This window comes from Carcharhinus amblyrhynchos, chromosome 11, assembly GCF_965287045.1.
Source record: "Carcharhinus amblyrhynchos chromosome 11, sCarAmb.v2.hapA, whole genome shotgun sequence".
Lineage (NCBI taxonomy): Eukaryota > Metazoa > Chordata > Chondrichthyes > Carcharhiniformes > Carcharhinidae > Carcharhinus > Carcharhinus amblyrhynchos.
Window position 1 is genome coordinate 44294588 of NC_137334.1, and position 15632 is coordinate 44310219.

The window sequence follows — 15632 nt, forward strand, 5'->3', positions numbered from 1 at the left end:
GCGATCTAATAGACGTATAAGATTATGAAGCGTATAGATAGAGTAAATAGTGGTAAGCTTTTTCCTAGATTGGAAACGCACATTATGAGGGGCCACGGGCTTAGGTTGAGGGGGGCGAGGTATAATTCGGATGTTAGAGGGAGGTTTTTCCACACAGAGGATAGTGGGGATATGGAATGCTCTGCCAAGCAAGGTGGTGGAGGCAGGCACGCTGGAGTTGTTTAAGAGTTACTTAGATAGGCACATGAGCAGGATGGAGATGGAGGAATATAGAAGACTGTTTTAAATAAGGTTCAGGAGCCTTGGGACATCTCTGGGAATCAATTGATTCCTATGGACCTTCCAACATATTTTCTGGCTCACTTGTTTTACTTCTCTATTTACTTTTGAGCTTCTGGGGATTCCCTTGAATGTTTGTATAAGGATGTGCATGGTATTGATGTTTTTCTCTTTTAATCCACAGGTGCTTCAGTCCGCCTTGTTGTCCAACAAGGGGCATACACGTGATGGGTCGTACGAGGGCTGCTCTTGGTTGTTTCGAGAGTAGCCTAGTACTTCACGTCGTTAGTGTACGCTTAAACTGGACCAGATGCTGGGCAACATGACACTCAGTGACTATCACTGTTTGCTGTGCAGATACATGGATTTGGGCCAGCGTCGGCGGGAGTTTGCGCATTCTCCCCGTGCTTGCGTGTGTTTTCTCCGGGTGCTCCGGTTTCCTCCCACACCCCAAAGATGTGCTAATAGACTGATTGGTGTAACAAATTGTCCCTAAATTAGTCTTCCCTCGAAGTGGAATGCCATAAGCATAGACAAGGGTCATGGGTGGAGGGGGGAACTCAATGTTAAAATGGTGGCACGGGCTCATTGGGCCAAAGGGCCTGTTTCTCATGCTGTGTTGTTCTTTGTTCTTATTTGTCATTGACTTCAGGAAGCATAGTAGAGAACATTCCTTTAACCACATCAATAGGGACGGAGTAGAAATGGTCGAGAGTTTCAAGTTTTTAGGTGTCCAGATCACCAACCTGTTCTGGTTCCTCCCATGCCGACATCATTGTTAAGAAAGCCCACCAACGTCTCTACTTTCTCAGAAGACTAAGGAAATTTGGCATGTCAGCTATGAGTCTCACCAACTTTTACAGATACACCATAGAAAGCATTCTTTTTGGTTGTTTCACAATTTGTTATGGCTCCTGTTCTGCCCAAGACAGCAAGAAACTACAATCCATCATGCAAACCAGCCTCCCATCCATTGACTCTGTCTGTACTTCCTGCTGCCTCGGAAAAGCAGCCAACACGATTAAGGACCCCACGCATCTTGGACATTCTCTCTTCCACCTTCTTTCATCAGGAGAAAGATACAAAAGTCTGAGGTCACGTACCAACCGACTCAAGAACAGTTTCTTCCTACTGCCATCAGACTTTTGAATGGACCAACCTTGCACTAAGTTGAGCTTTTTTTTTACACCCTAGCTATGTAGGGTGCATTACATTCTGCACTCTCATTTTCTTCTCTACGAATGGTATGCTTTGTCTGTATAGAGCACAAGAAAATACTTTTCACTGTATACTAATACCTGTGACAGTAATCAAATCAAATCACACTTGGACATCCCCAATCTCTCAATTTCCCACCTGCCTGGCAGTCTTGACCCTCCTAGTATCTCCTGAACCCCAACCCGAATGGCTGGTCCTAATAACCTTTTCCTCCCTCTCCCAGTCATCCCAATACAGAGTGGCAGTGGGTCTCCATCATCCCACCAATCATTCCCTCATGCCAACGATTTCTCCCAATAGCCCCTGCTCCCAATAAGCTCCACCCCCTTGGCGGCACCAATGCCGGATCAGCAAAGCCAAGGTGCCAAAGTTACCCCTAACCTCCCAGGAAACCTCACTTTCCTCCAGCGGGGTTGGGTCGCCTGTTCCCTATTAGTAAACCCCACTGGAGTCAACCACGCCTGGCAAGGGGGCTTTGGGGTGGGTGGCAGGGGGTGTAGAGATGCTGGCAGGCTCAGAGACTTCAGTCCCGGCCTGGTAATTAAATATAAATAGAGATTTCCATATTGTAATCAGCTCCATGTCAATTTATGTGCAGAGCTGATTACACTGGAGATCTTAGTCTTAGAGACTTGCAGGGGCCATGATGCCCAGTGGGAAATCTGCAAAATGGCCTCTGCTGATGTGTCCTGGCCTGGTGCACTGCTCAAGTTTGCCTATTGGTTTACTTGGACTGTGTACTTACTGAGAACATTAGAACAAGATGGATTTTTAAATTTTTGTTTGGAAAGGTATTGTCAGGATGGAGGACTAGTACAAAATAGTTAATCTTTTCTTATTTAATAAACATTTTATTCTTTTGTTGAAAGCTCATCAACTGACTCCCTTGACTGTTCAACTGCCACCTCCAAGTGTCAAAAACAAACAATAAAAGATAGGATCTATCAAACCAGGTTCCAATCTGAGATCGGAATTGTCCAACAATAACATCAGCTGGGATCGTAACATTTTTCAGTACTGGGTAGCTCATGTTTTTGTTTACTTTGGTTTATGACTAAGTGGATTTCATGTATGGGGGCTGAAAGTCATGGGTTGCTGTCACACTAATACCTGATAGTAGCTGTAGTTCACACTACTCACAATGTTAAAAGTACCTCATCCAATACCGAGCTGGCAAGAAGGCAGGCAGGCACTCAAAACTTATGCCACCAGTGGATCCTTATTGCACCTAAAAGGTCCATACATATAGTAAATGTTTGAGAGGGAAAACAAAACACAGTAGGTGCAAGGCAAAGGAAACAAAAATATATTCAAATATTCAAAGAAAATGACTTGTTACTTTGTTGATTTAAGACAGAGCTCTAAAAGCATCAGACTCCAAAATCACACTTCAGCCCTAGGCCAGAACGACATGTATTAATAAGATTAAGACAACCCTTTGGGCTAAACTATTTAAACATTTGAAAACATAAATTGTGACATAAGCCATTACAAGACAATGTAGCTTCTTTAGGGATTGACATCTTCAGGAAAGGTAGTTTTGTGGGGCTTAGATGCAAAACAAATCACTGTAATTGAAGTGGATTTATTTCTTTGCTTTTGTTAACCATGTAGATAATTACTTTTTGATACTTAAAAACTCTTGCACAGCCAAAATATTGTGGATTTTGGCAATCTGAAGTAAAAAAACATGGACTGCTCAGTGTATCTGGCAGCATCTGTGAAGAGAGTAAACGTTGCAGACCAATAACTTCAGCTTGATATGGCACCCGCTCTGCCCAATGTCACAAGGAACTACAAAAGATTGTCAAAGTAGCCCAATCCATCATGCAAACCAGCCTCCCATCCACTGACTCTGTCTACACTTCCCGCTGCCTCAGCAAAGCTGCCAGCATAATTAAGGACTCCATGCATCTCAGACATTGTCTTCCATCTTCTTCCTTCAGGAAAAAGATACAGAAGTCTGAGGTCATGTACCAATTGACTCAAGGACAGCTTCTGCTCTGCTGCTTTTGAATGGACTTACCTTGCATTAAGTTGATCTTTCTCTACATGACTGTAATGCTACATTCTGCTACATTCTCTCATTTTCTTCTCTATGAACGCTATGTATAGTGCGCAAGAAACAATACTTTTCACTGTATGTCAATACATGTAAGAAGTCTCACAACACCAGATTAAAGTCCAACAGATTTACTTGATAGTAAACACCACAAGCTTTTGGAACGCTGTTCCTTCAACAGATGAGTGGAGAGTTCTGATCAGAAACAGGGCATATAAAGGCATATGCTTTATATGCCCTGTTTCTGATCAGGACTCTCCACTCACCTGACGAAGAAACAGCGTTCCAAAAGTATGTGGCATTTACTATCAAATAAACTTGTTGGACTTTAACCTGGTGTTGTGAGACTTCTTACTGTGTTTACCTCAGCCCAACGCTGACATCTCCACATCATGTTAATACATGTGATAATAATAAATCAAATCAAAATCAATTGTTTCTCTCTTCCTGAAACAATCTTAGGTGAGTTTTTGATCGATATAACTTCTTTTCTGAATATTTACTACACGTTTCCAAGGGGAATTCAACTTTCCCTCCCACCTTATACTTCAAAAAAACTCAAAAATATGATACTGCGTACAGTTCTGGATGTCAGGGTTAGGTGCACTGACTATGCTAAATTCTTCCTCAGCGTACCCAAAAGGGCACAGCCAGAGTGTGGTGACGAGGGGATTTTCACAGTAACTTCACTGCAGTGTTAATGTAAGCCTATTTGCAACAATAATAAGTAAACTTAAACAACATGGGAAGGATGTGAACGTATTGGAGAGAATGCAGAAGAGGTTTACAAGAATGGCTCTAAAGATCAAAAATTTGAGTTGAGGATAGATTGTAAAAGTTGGGGCGTTCTCCTTGGATAGAAGACTAAGAGATTTGATGGAGGTGTTCAACATCATGAAGAGGCTAGAAACAGGAGAGAATTCTGTGAAATAGTTGTCGCATAAATGTTTTGACTTAAAACCTTGAAAACTATAAACATTTACTTTTATTATGCTTCACCACTGCAAATACATTTAGAAGTTCCTGTCGCAAGATTAGACACACAAATAAAAAACCCCACCTCTTCATGTTACGACTGAACTTACGGCTAAAACCTGTACAATAGACATTGTTGAAGAGACGGTTAGGGAGCGCAACGCCTCGCGCTCCACTGCCGCTCGAGCTATGCAGCTCGTGACTTACATTTCGCGTCGCGTGCGGAAGGAGGGGGCCGGAGCGGGCCCACGGCCTTCCCCTCCCCGGGCTTAGCGCCTGTCACTCACTGCCCGGAGGCCGCTCCTTGTTTATTAAACCCGTAAGCGCAACTGCGGGATCAAATAAAACTGTCAACAGATCGCATCCCCCGCCCGCCCGCAGAAATAGCAGACAGTGTGGTGAAGTTTCTTCAGTGTGGTGCTTAAATACCGTTTAAAGAAACAACGATAGATCGATTTTGACTACATAGAGGCTGATTCCGAAGTTTTGAGCGGAGCCTCGTTAGCGCAGTAGGTAGCGCGTCAGTCTCATAATCTGAAGGTCGTGAGTTCGATCCTCACACGGGGCACAGAATTTTGTTTTTAAACTTTTTTTAATTAACATATTTCAGTCCCTGAACGCGTGCTCAATTTTAAAGTACGATCTCCTCGTTATCAATGCTTTATTAGGTTCTACATTTGACGTAAGATTTTCAAATTAATTTGCCCACTAGCGTTCTATGATCTCTGTCGCACATTATTTCAATGATGCCAATTACTGCGGATGCTGGAATCTGAAACAAAAACAAAAAAAACTGGAAAATCCTCAACGTTTTGAGCCAAATCGTTGGATCTATTCTCACCCCACAGACGCTGTCAGACTTGCTGAGTTTTTCCAGATTTTCTGTTTTTGATTCTGATGATGCCACCTTCCATACCAACACTTCTGGTGTCTTTTTTTTGCCCAATTGTGGATGCTCTCTCTGCCATAGTTGACAGGGCGGTTGACTGCTCATTCCATTTCCTCCAGAACCACAGCATGGGTCCATTTGTCTTCATCTTCCACACTACCAGCCTCCTTGTACTAAACTGGAAGCAGTATGGTAAATTGCCATTTAACCTGGAAAAAGTATTTTGGATAGTGAGAACACAAGAAATAGGAGGAGTAGGCCATCTAGCCCCTCGAGCCTGCCCCACTGTTCAATGAGATTACGGCTGATCTGAAGTGGATCGGTTCTACTTTCCTGCTTTCTCCCCATAACCCTTAATTCCCTTGTCTATCAGAAATCTATCCACCCGTGACTTAAATATATTATTATTGCAGAATTGCAGAGGTTATTGCAGAAGGTCAGGGGACATGGAGTTGGGGGTAGGGTGTTAGCGTGGATAGAGGATTGGTTGTCAAATAGGAGGCAGAGAGTGGGGATCAATGGGTGCTATTCGGATTGGCGGTTGGTGACTAGTGGGGTGCCCCAGGGGTCGGTGCTGGGGCCTCAGCTATTTACCATTTATATAGATGATCTGGAGGAGGGAACCGAGTGCAGGGTGTCGAAATTTGCTGATGACACCAAGATTGGGGGAAAGGCAAATTGTGCGGAGGGTGTGGAGAGTCTGCAGAAGGATCTAGATAGGCTGGGCGAATGGGCCAGGAAATGGCAAATGGAATTTAATGTTGGCAAGTGTGAGGTGGTCCACTTTGGTAGGAAGAATGGTAGGAAGGACTATTACTTACGTGGCGAAAAACTGCAGCAGGCGACGGTGCAGAGGGACCTCGGGGTCCTTGTGCATGAGTCGCAAAAACCCAGCTTGCAGGTGCAGCAGGTGGTCAGGAAGGCGAATGGGATGCTGGCCTTCATAGCGAGGGGGATTGAATATAAAAGTAGGGAGGTCTTGCTGCAGCTGTATAGGGCATTGGTGAGGCCGCAGCTGGAGTACTGTGTGCAGTTTTGGGCGCCGCACCTGCACAAGGATATTTTGGCCCTGGAGGGAGTGCAGAGGAGGTTTACTAGGCTGATACCGGAGTTGAGGGGGTTGAGCTATGAGGAGAGGCTGAATAAACTAGGCTTGTACTCGTTAGAGTTCAGAAGAATGAGGGGAGATCTCATTGAGACGTATAAGATGATGAATGGGATGGATAGCATAGAGGTGGAGAGACTCTTCCCGCTCAAAAAGACAGTAGGACTAGGGGGCACAGCCTCAAGATAAAGGGGGGAGTGGTTTAGAACGGAGTTGAGGAGGAACTTCTTCACTCAAAGGGTGGTGAATCTCTGGAATTCTCTGCCCATTGAAGTGGTGGAGGTTGCCTCGCTAAATATTTTTAAGAAGCGGGTTGATGGGTTCTTGATAAGAGAGGGGATTAAGGGTTATGGGGAGAGGGCGGGAAAGTGGAACTGAGCCACGACAGATCAGCCATGATCTTATTGAATGGCGGGGCAGGCTCGAAGGGCTAGATGGCCTACTCCTGCTCCTATTTCTTATGTTCTTATATTCAACGAGGTAGCCTCCACCACTTCAATGGGCAGAGAATTCCAGAGATTCACCACCCTTTGAGTGAAGTTCCTCCTCAACTCTATTCTAAACTACACCCCCCCCACCTTTATTTTGAGGCTGTGCCCTCTAGTTCTGTTTTCCTTTAAGTGGAAAGAATCTATCTACCTCTACCCTATCTAGCCCCTTCATTATCTTGCAAGTCTCTATAAGATTTCCCCCCTCAGCCTTCTAAACTTTAATGAGTGCAGGCCGAGTCTATTCAATCTCTGTTCATAAGCTAACCCCCTCATCTCCAGTATCAGCCTGGTGAACCTTCTCTGTATTCCCTCCAAGGCCAATATATCCTGAAGTGGGGAGGTAAAGTGGGGAGTTACATTTCCTATGTTGGCATAGGAAGGTATCATGGGAAGAGGAGCAGAAAGGGTGTTTGGGATGATTAAGGAGTGGATCAGGACATCATAGTCCTTTCAAAATGCTGCAACAGTGGGGAGAGGATGCGTTTAGTAGTGGCATCTTGCTGGAAATGGCAGGTTCCAAAGTCAAAAGGAGAACAAAAACAGTAGTCCCTGTAAAAATCCTTGTGGAAGGCCACTTCCCAGCTTCTGTCATTCTAAATTGCTACTGTTTATACTCCCCCACCATTTCCCCCCTGCCCACCCCTTACTTTTAGTATTACAGTCTGATAGCTATGCATTCTGCTTTTTGTCCCCAACTTGTTCGGAGTCTATTATGTGATACCATTGCAAAGGCTATTAAATAAATTCACTGCATTATCCTTGACTACGTCCCCTGTTAATTGGATAAATTAAGGTTAAGTGTATACAGATGCAGGTACTCATTGGCTAATTACTTGTGAACATAAACATATAAGACACTTCTTCCAGAAATTATATTTTGGTTTAATTCGTTAAATTTCCTTTGATATTTTGCTTTAGTTATAATGCTCCGCAGCTCTTCATTTTTGTTAAATTTATTGATACTTTTGAAATAGTAGATCAAGGCACTTACAGAATGGTTTGCTCCATGGGCTGGAATGCATCATTATCCTGGTAATGTTGTTATTTTAATTTCATTCAGTAGGTTTGTGTTAAAGTTTTTTGATTATTATTATGGTGCCCCTTTAAGAGGCTGTTAATTGGTTAAGTTTTTCTAACACATTCAAAAGAACATAGAGAGACACTTCTCCATGCTCTTTCTCTTTGGCTACTTAATACAGAGAAGTTTGGAGGGGAGAGAGGAAAAAAACACACTCAACCTGACTGCCTCTCTTCCTTGTGCCTGTGTATCCCTGGAGAAGAGTGATATGGTATCCACCAGTGCTCTTAAGGCATTCCACTATCAGATGGCACTGCCGTGCACCATCAGCCCCAGGAATGTTGTTTTAGTTTAAATTAATAAGTTTTTGATTTTTGTTACAGTACCTAGTTAATTTATTTGATTTACTCAAGAGCCCAATGAGACACTTCATCAACTGGTGTTGCCATAGGGTCTGGAATGCATCATCAGCCCAATGAGATTAATTTAATTGGATCTGTTAATGTTTTGTTATTTTTGTTCATTGTTACTCATTTACACAAAAGGGCATAAAGAGGCACTTCCACCATGCTTCTGCTCCTTGACTGCCAGGTGCAGAGGGAAGTTTGGACCCGGACCCTCGTCAAGATAGCCATTACCAGGCCCAGGCATAGGCAGTTGAGGGATCAGTTGACCTGACTGACTGCCCCTCTGCTATGTTAATTTTAAATGTGGGTATGTCTGCAGAAAGAGAATGCAGAGCCTGCTAGTTTGCATATTTCTTTCATTCTTTCAAGTTGAACCAAGCAAACAAACTTAAATTACATTCGGACAAAGAAAAAGGGGGCAGCTCCCCAAAAGGAGGGGGAACAGCCCAAACAGAAACAAAAAGTACAAAGGAAACTTAAGACACGTCAAATCAAAATGTGATTGTCAGGGTCTATAACGCACCTCGGCCCCTGCGGTGCCCAACAGGCATGGAAGGCCTTGACTGTGCCCGCGGACACCGCGTGCTCCCTCTCCAGGGACACCTGGCCGCGAACGTAGCTGCAGTAGAGGGGCAGATAGTTGGGACTGACGGCCCCGTCGATAACATTTGTGACGTCTTATTTTGTGAATGAATCTAAAATTTTAAAGTTTGACTTCTGGCCTCCTCCTTCAACTAGCTGTAAGAGGTTTACCAGTTGCCTCCTTAAAATAATCAGTAAGGCTGGACAAGCAAGACTTTCCCTTTTTTGAAAACCACGTTGACTATTCATTGTTATATTTTTTAGGTATTGATTCTTCATTATTATAACTTGTTCTGGTTGATTGCAGTGCGTTTATTTAATGAAATCTCAGATACAATGCCTTGATTCTATTCCCATTCAACACCTGACCACTCATTTCCCTTATAATTAATCCTTTTAATTCCCCCACTCTTCTGTCCTCAGGCATTGTTTCTCCGTTTCATTTCTGGCCTTCTCCACATCTGCACCCTTATCCTCTTGTCTGTATAGTGCACAAGAAACAATATTTTTCACTCTATGCTAGTACATGTGACAATAATAAATCCAATCTTCAAGAACTGCACCATCTCTATTCTTCAGGTTCCCAAAAATACTGAAATATCATTGCCTCCCAGTTTTATGTCCACCTATCCCAACACAAAATGACTTAACCAAGTTTCCTTCTCTGACCGTGGCGCATTATTCCTCCTCGTCCCCTTATCCCCCTTAATATCTTCACTTTTTTTATTATCAGCCAGTGTACCATTTTCACACAGTTCTTTCCTCCATCATCCAGCATGATTGAACAGCTGATTTGGTGCAATAGGTTCTTGAGGCTGAGATGGCATTAGTCTCATGACAGCTGAGTTCAAAGAAGACCTGACAGGTGGATCACATCTCTGGTGTAACTAATTGCCTGGTTACCTGGGTGTTCTTTCAACAGATCTAGAGGAGTTAGGCCAGGGGTTTGGAACATGTTGCTATCCTAGAAGATAGCAACTTCAGGCCATTCAACTCTAACTGTACCATTGGTACTCAGCTGGACACTGATCACTAAAAATCTTCCTGAAAGCTTGTGTTCTCCAATAAGCCATGAACTCCTAACCAGATGAAAGTCAGAATAGCTTTTCAAGCTGTCCACCTAGCCCTCCAGCACTGCAGTTTGTACTTCCAATAAAGAAATAACATTGATTTGTTTTTGGTTGTTGTGGATATCCACATATGAGGGCTCCACCAATGAGGAAAACATTTCCTGTCATTGATACATGTGAGGGCAGTAGACTCTATCACCCCTGCTACCTGACATGCATACTGGAAAAGTAATCTCAGAGCTGCGCACACGTGATGTTGAATGACTAGGCTCTTTTCCAAAACAGGAGCCCTCATCCACACACACACCAACTCCCCAGTGGCCTGTCTCCCCCCAGACAGTGTACTAGTTGGAACAGCATTAAGTGAATTCGATCATCCGAGAGATCACACCCAGGTGACACCAGACAAATACTAGGGTTGGTGAGCTAAAAGGATCTCATAACATGTGAGGTTGTAATTAATGCACAAATTCTGACCTTTCTTGACACTTGAGCAGCTGACAGCAAGCTGCTACTTTCACAAGCAGAGTGGCACAAATTGTTCAGAAATTTAGGGCAATTTTCAGTTCAAGGTTTTTCATCACATTGCTGTTATTTACATTGTACTAACAGTGTGCACATTAAATTCACCATCACTGTGCCATAAATTCTGACTTAATATCTCCTTTTGTGGCTTGGGGTCAAATCTGACATTCCTTAGGACATTTTACTACATTAGAGGCACTGTGTGAAAACATGTTGTTTAGTCATTTAATCATTGAACAGTCACAACACAGTCGGAGGCCATTCACCCTGTCCTGTCTGTATGGTTCTCTAAGAGAAGCTCAGCTAGTCCCATTTTGCCATCCTCTCTCCATAACTGTACAAACTTTTCCACTTCAGTTGTTCATTCAATTCCCTTTTGAAAGCCACAACTCAATCTGCCTCTACCACATCCTCAGGTAGTGCATTCCAGGTCTTAACTCTCCCGAAGTAAAAAATGTTTCTCCTTGTGTCATAATTAATATTTTTTCCAATCACCTTAAATCTTTTGGCCTTCTGGTTCTCAGGCCTTCTGCCAATTCTCCCAAACAACTCTGTCCACACACCTCCAGCATTTGAGCATCTCGATGTATTGGGAGCTATCTTTGACAGTATTACAAAGCATCATTTAGTCACCTGCTTGCCAATGCTCAATTTGGATTCCACCAAGATCACTCAGCTTCAGACATCATTACAAACTTGAACTCCAGAGATTAGGTGAGAATGACTGACATTGGCATCAATGCAGCTTTTGAACAAATGTGGTGTCAGGAGACATAATGGGTGGAATTTTGAGATTTATTCGAAGTGGCCACTAGTGTGAAAACAGGAAAGTTCCTGATCTATTTTTCAGGCGAGTTTTCGTGTTGAATCTTATGCACTGTCTGTGAAAATATGAGCTAGACCATTTCTAGCCACTAGAGGGATTGGGCAGGACTTAATTTGCTAGACAGCCTACAGCTCAAACTCCACATGTGCAGAAAAAGTTAATAAAAAAGCAAGTCTCTTGACAGAACACCCCTGGAGCCAGATACACCCCCCCCCATGGACATTGGAGACTCCCCCAACTTTACCAATTCCCTTACCCTCCTCCTCAACCTCCTTGCAGATGGTGCCCTCATCACCCCCCCCTAGCTGACTGACTTGACCCTCTCTCTCCCCTGCCCTATTCATCAGAGGCACAAATTCCACCTCCTCCCCCTTCATTATCACACCTGTAAGTGCTGACTTGGTTTCCCCTTCACGATAACAAGACAAACTGCATGAAACTTGCTGGAATGCTCTAATGGGCATGTGACTCACCAAACTGCCTGCAGCTGATCTGCCTTACAAAGGCGAGCTTCATTAAAAACCTCAAGGATGGATAGACAGGCAGACAGTGCAGGAAGAAATGGCCTCTGTGAAGATAGTTCTGTTTTTAATGCTGATCTGGCTAGGTTACTGGAGACAAGGCAGGGTGCCCCAACCCCCAACCCAGCAGGACACAGTTCCAGTAGAAGGGAAGGAAATGTAGACTGGGAGGCAGTGGCAGCATGAATTAGTGCCAAGGCACTGGCCAGAAGAACTGGGAAGCAGCACTACAAGAAACTGAATGGCTTCATCTGGGCAGCACAGGTGAGGTTTTAACCTCATTCAGTGTCCTCTCTAAATGAACCCCAGATCTCTTTTTCCCCCCCCCCACCCCCACCCCCAACACACTTTCAGCCCCTGATCTCCAAGTACCTCCCTCCCCCAAGAGTATCACAATCCTTGATCTCTTAAGGGCCATCCCCTGATACCCTCCAGGACTCATGCCATCTAATTTTTACATGGCTTCTTCTATCCTGACTGGAGAAGAATGCCCATAATTGCCAGGGGAGGGTGAAGACAGAGGGTGGTGTGCCAGAGATTTGGGTGCTCCTCCTCTGAGGAGCAGGCACTGGACCATGGAAGAGAGGAAGGGTTGTGGACCATTCATGACAACATGGTTGGGCTGGAGCATAGAAGCGAGCGCCTGCCAATCCACCATTTGTTGGAGAAATAGCAAGTAAGTTGCATGCAGCTCAGATTCTTCTCTCTGTATTGCACTTAACCTTGTGTCCTGTGTTGCAGGAAGGGACCATGACATGCCTGGGTCATTTTGCATCACAACCCCCGATGCTGCTTCCACCCATCCTGCCCTGAGAGCTCCGTGGACTCCTCGGAGGAAGCTGATGAAGGGACCTCTGAGGCCAGCACCAGTTTTGTCAGCTTCTAGCTCACCACTTACCATCCCAGAGATTCTTGCATCTGGGTCATTCTCTGGTGTATGTCAGGTGGAGGAGGGAACATTAAGGCCCCTGGCACGTGGGGGCCTGCCAGAGATGAAGACTTGGATGTCCATAGACGACATGCTGGGCCTCTGTGATCACTAATTCATCAGCTACTGGAGATGCAACAACAGAGCCAGGAAATGCAGGAGGGGCTGATAGCCACACTGGACTGACAGTGAAGCTGCTGGGAGGAGTCCCAAAGTTTTCAGCAGGAGCAACTATTGCCTGTCTTGTGTGATTCCCAGGCCAACACCGCAAGGGTGGTGTCCACAGTGGAAAGCCTGAGGCAGGGAATCTTCACCATGAGTGGTAGGGTCTAAGAGATGGCCAAGTCACAGGAAGGCACAGCTGAAGGCCTCAACCAGCTTCGAGATTCTGCGGCCTGCAGCTGAGAGGCTCGAGAGCTCTCAGGAGACCTAGCGGGTCAGTGCAGAGACACAGCAGCTATGGCTGTAGCCCTTGAGAACATGGCCCGTTCACAGGTCATGGCTGAGAGGTTGCAGAGCTTGCAGGACATGCAGTGGGACAACACTAAGACACAACAGGCTATGACTGCAGCCTTTGAGAATGTGGCCCACTCAGTCATGGCTGAGATGCTGCAGAGCATTTCCCAATTTGAGGGCACTTGCTGTTGCCATTGACAGGTAGCTCCTGACTCAGGGCCATCACAATGGGCTCAGTCACTATGACAAGAACACAGGTGGATCTCCAAGACTGGCAGGGCCAGGTGACACCAGATCCTCTGGAAATATTACAGAAGCACTGCTGTCCCACAGGAATCCCAAGGGAGGAAGAAGGGCTCAAGGCCGTGCCAGGGTCTTCCAGCCAGGAGACTGGCTGTGGCTACACTTTCTGACTCCCCCTTTCTGACACTGGGGAATCTGAGGGGTGGAGAGGGTATGATGAATATGCCCCTGACATCTGGAAGCTGGCCAAGGCCTCAAGGCTCAGGTCCTCCAGGGGATAATAGCCAAAGGCATCATAGGCCATGGGGCATGGTAGGCTGGTCACCTCCACCTCTGAAAACACCAAGATCGAGTGGTAGGCCATGTAAAGTTAAGACGTAGTGGCACTAAGATGGGATGGGTGAAGGGCAACACTAGTTAGAATATTTAGGCATGTTAAAGTGTCATGTTCACATGTTTTTATATCACTTATTTTGCAAGCATTATTGGCATCAATAAATATCATTTCACCTCATACCTGTGGCTAATTTGTCTCTGATTAGCCTCTAACATGAATGTACTTACCCTGACAGTTGCCAGAGGGACCCTGCACATTGATGTCAGTGAGAGAGGCCTCTCAATGCACTGCTGCTGTGAAAATCAAGGCTCAAATAATTAATTGGCTACAGTGGGTGGCATATAGTGGCAGTGACTTACAGCATTTGCCATGGCATCCTCAGGACCCAGGAGATTGCACGAACTGCACAGGTTGTGGGTTGGAACCCATGTGCAATGACACAGGCCCCTAGTTTACAAAGCATGTGGTGATCAGGGCCACCCTTGCTGCCACTAACCCTCCAGCAGCTGGATGGTGTTGCTTGTCATCCTCCTCCCCAGTGATGCCTGGTTGGTTGACCTCCACATCATCCTCCTCCTCCAAATGATCTCCTCACTGCTGTACTAGGTTATGTAGGACACAGCACACCACCACAATGTGGAATGATATCAGGGCCCTGCTAGAGCAGTCCAGGTACCCGAACCGCATTCTGAGGAGCCCTATGCACTTTTCCACTATTAAACAGGTGGCAAAGTGGGCCTCATTATACCAGGTCTCCATCTCAATCTCAGGCTTCAGCATAGGTGTCAACAGTCAAATCCAAAGCAGGTACCTTATGAGCCATCGCTGCATCCTGGGCTCCTCCAGGACATCAGAACTCCTCAATATGAAATTGTCATGCAAGCTGCTGGGGTGACTGGCACAGACATGATAATGTTCAGCTGATGGTCACACACCAACTGCACATTTATTGAATAGAGGCCTTTTCTGTTGATGAATATTCCTGGATTCTTTACCAGGGCCTTGAGGATGACATGGGTGCGGTCTATAGCCCCCTGGACATTTGGCACCCCTGCACTGGCTGCAAATTCTGCAGCTGGCACTCCTTGTTGGGCCTGATTCAAGTCATATTTAATATGCTGGTCAGCCCGGGCATACAGGGCATCTGTGACCTCCTTCACAGACTTGTGAACGGATGATTGGGAAATGCCACAAAGATCTCCCCTGGTGGTCTTGAAGGATCAGGTGGTGTAAAAGTTTAAGGCAGCTGTCACTTTCACAGTCACTGGGAGTGGGTGCCCCCTGTTCCCTGAGGTGCCAGGTCCTACAACAAATGGCACAGGTGTTGCACTGTCTCCTTTTGGAGCTGGAGCCATCAGCAGCACACAATGACTGACAATTGTTCAAAGGGCACTTGTGTGCAGAACTACCAGGGTCACTGCTTCCTTCTTCACCTACCTCCCCACCTCACAGTGAATGGATGCCATGTACTGCCTCAGCCAGTTGTTTCCCTCTGCTCCTGCAAGTGGTAAGGTCTGGGACTCCTCTGCCGTCAATTAATCCTCCTGCTCTTCCTCCTCAGCTCCAGCACCTCAAAGGCCAACTTGTCAATCTGAAGTGGGGCGGTGGTGTGTTGGGGAAGGGGAAAGGCTGAAGAACTCTGCACATCCCCAGCCCAGCAACACACATTCTCCATATCATCCCCACAGAATGGCAACATG

The 15632-nt window shown here is 45.4% G+C and overlaps 1 non-coding gene across 1 annotated transcript; it reads left to right on the plus strand.

Moving 5' to 3' along the window:
• The first annotated feature begins 5029 nt into the window (after positions 1-5029).
• trnam-cau (transfer RNA methionine (anticodon CAU)) lies at positions 5030-5102 on the plus strand. The gene has a single exon. It is a non-coding gene; the product is annotated as a tRNA-Met (tRNA).
• Positions 5103-15632: the final 10530 nt, after the last annotated feature.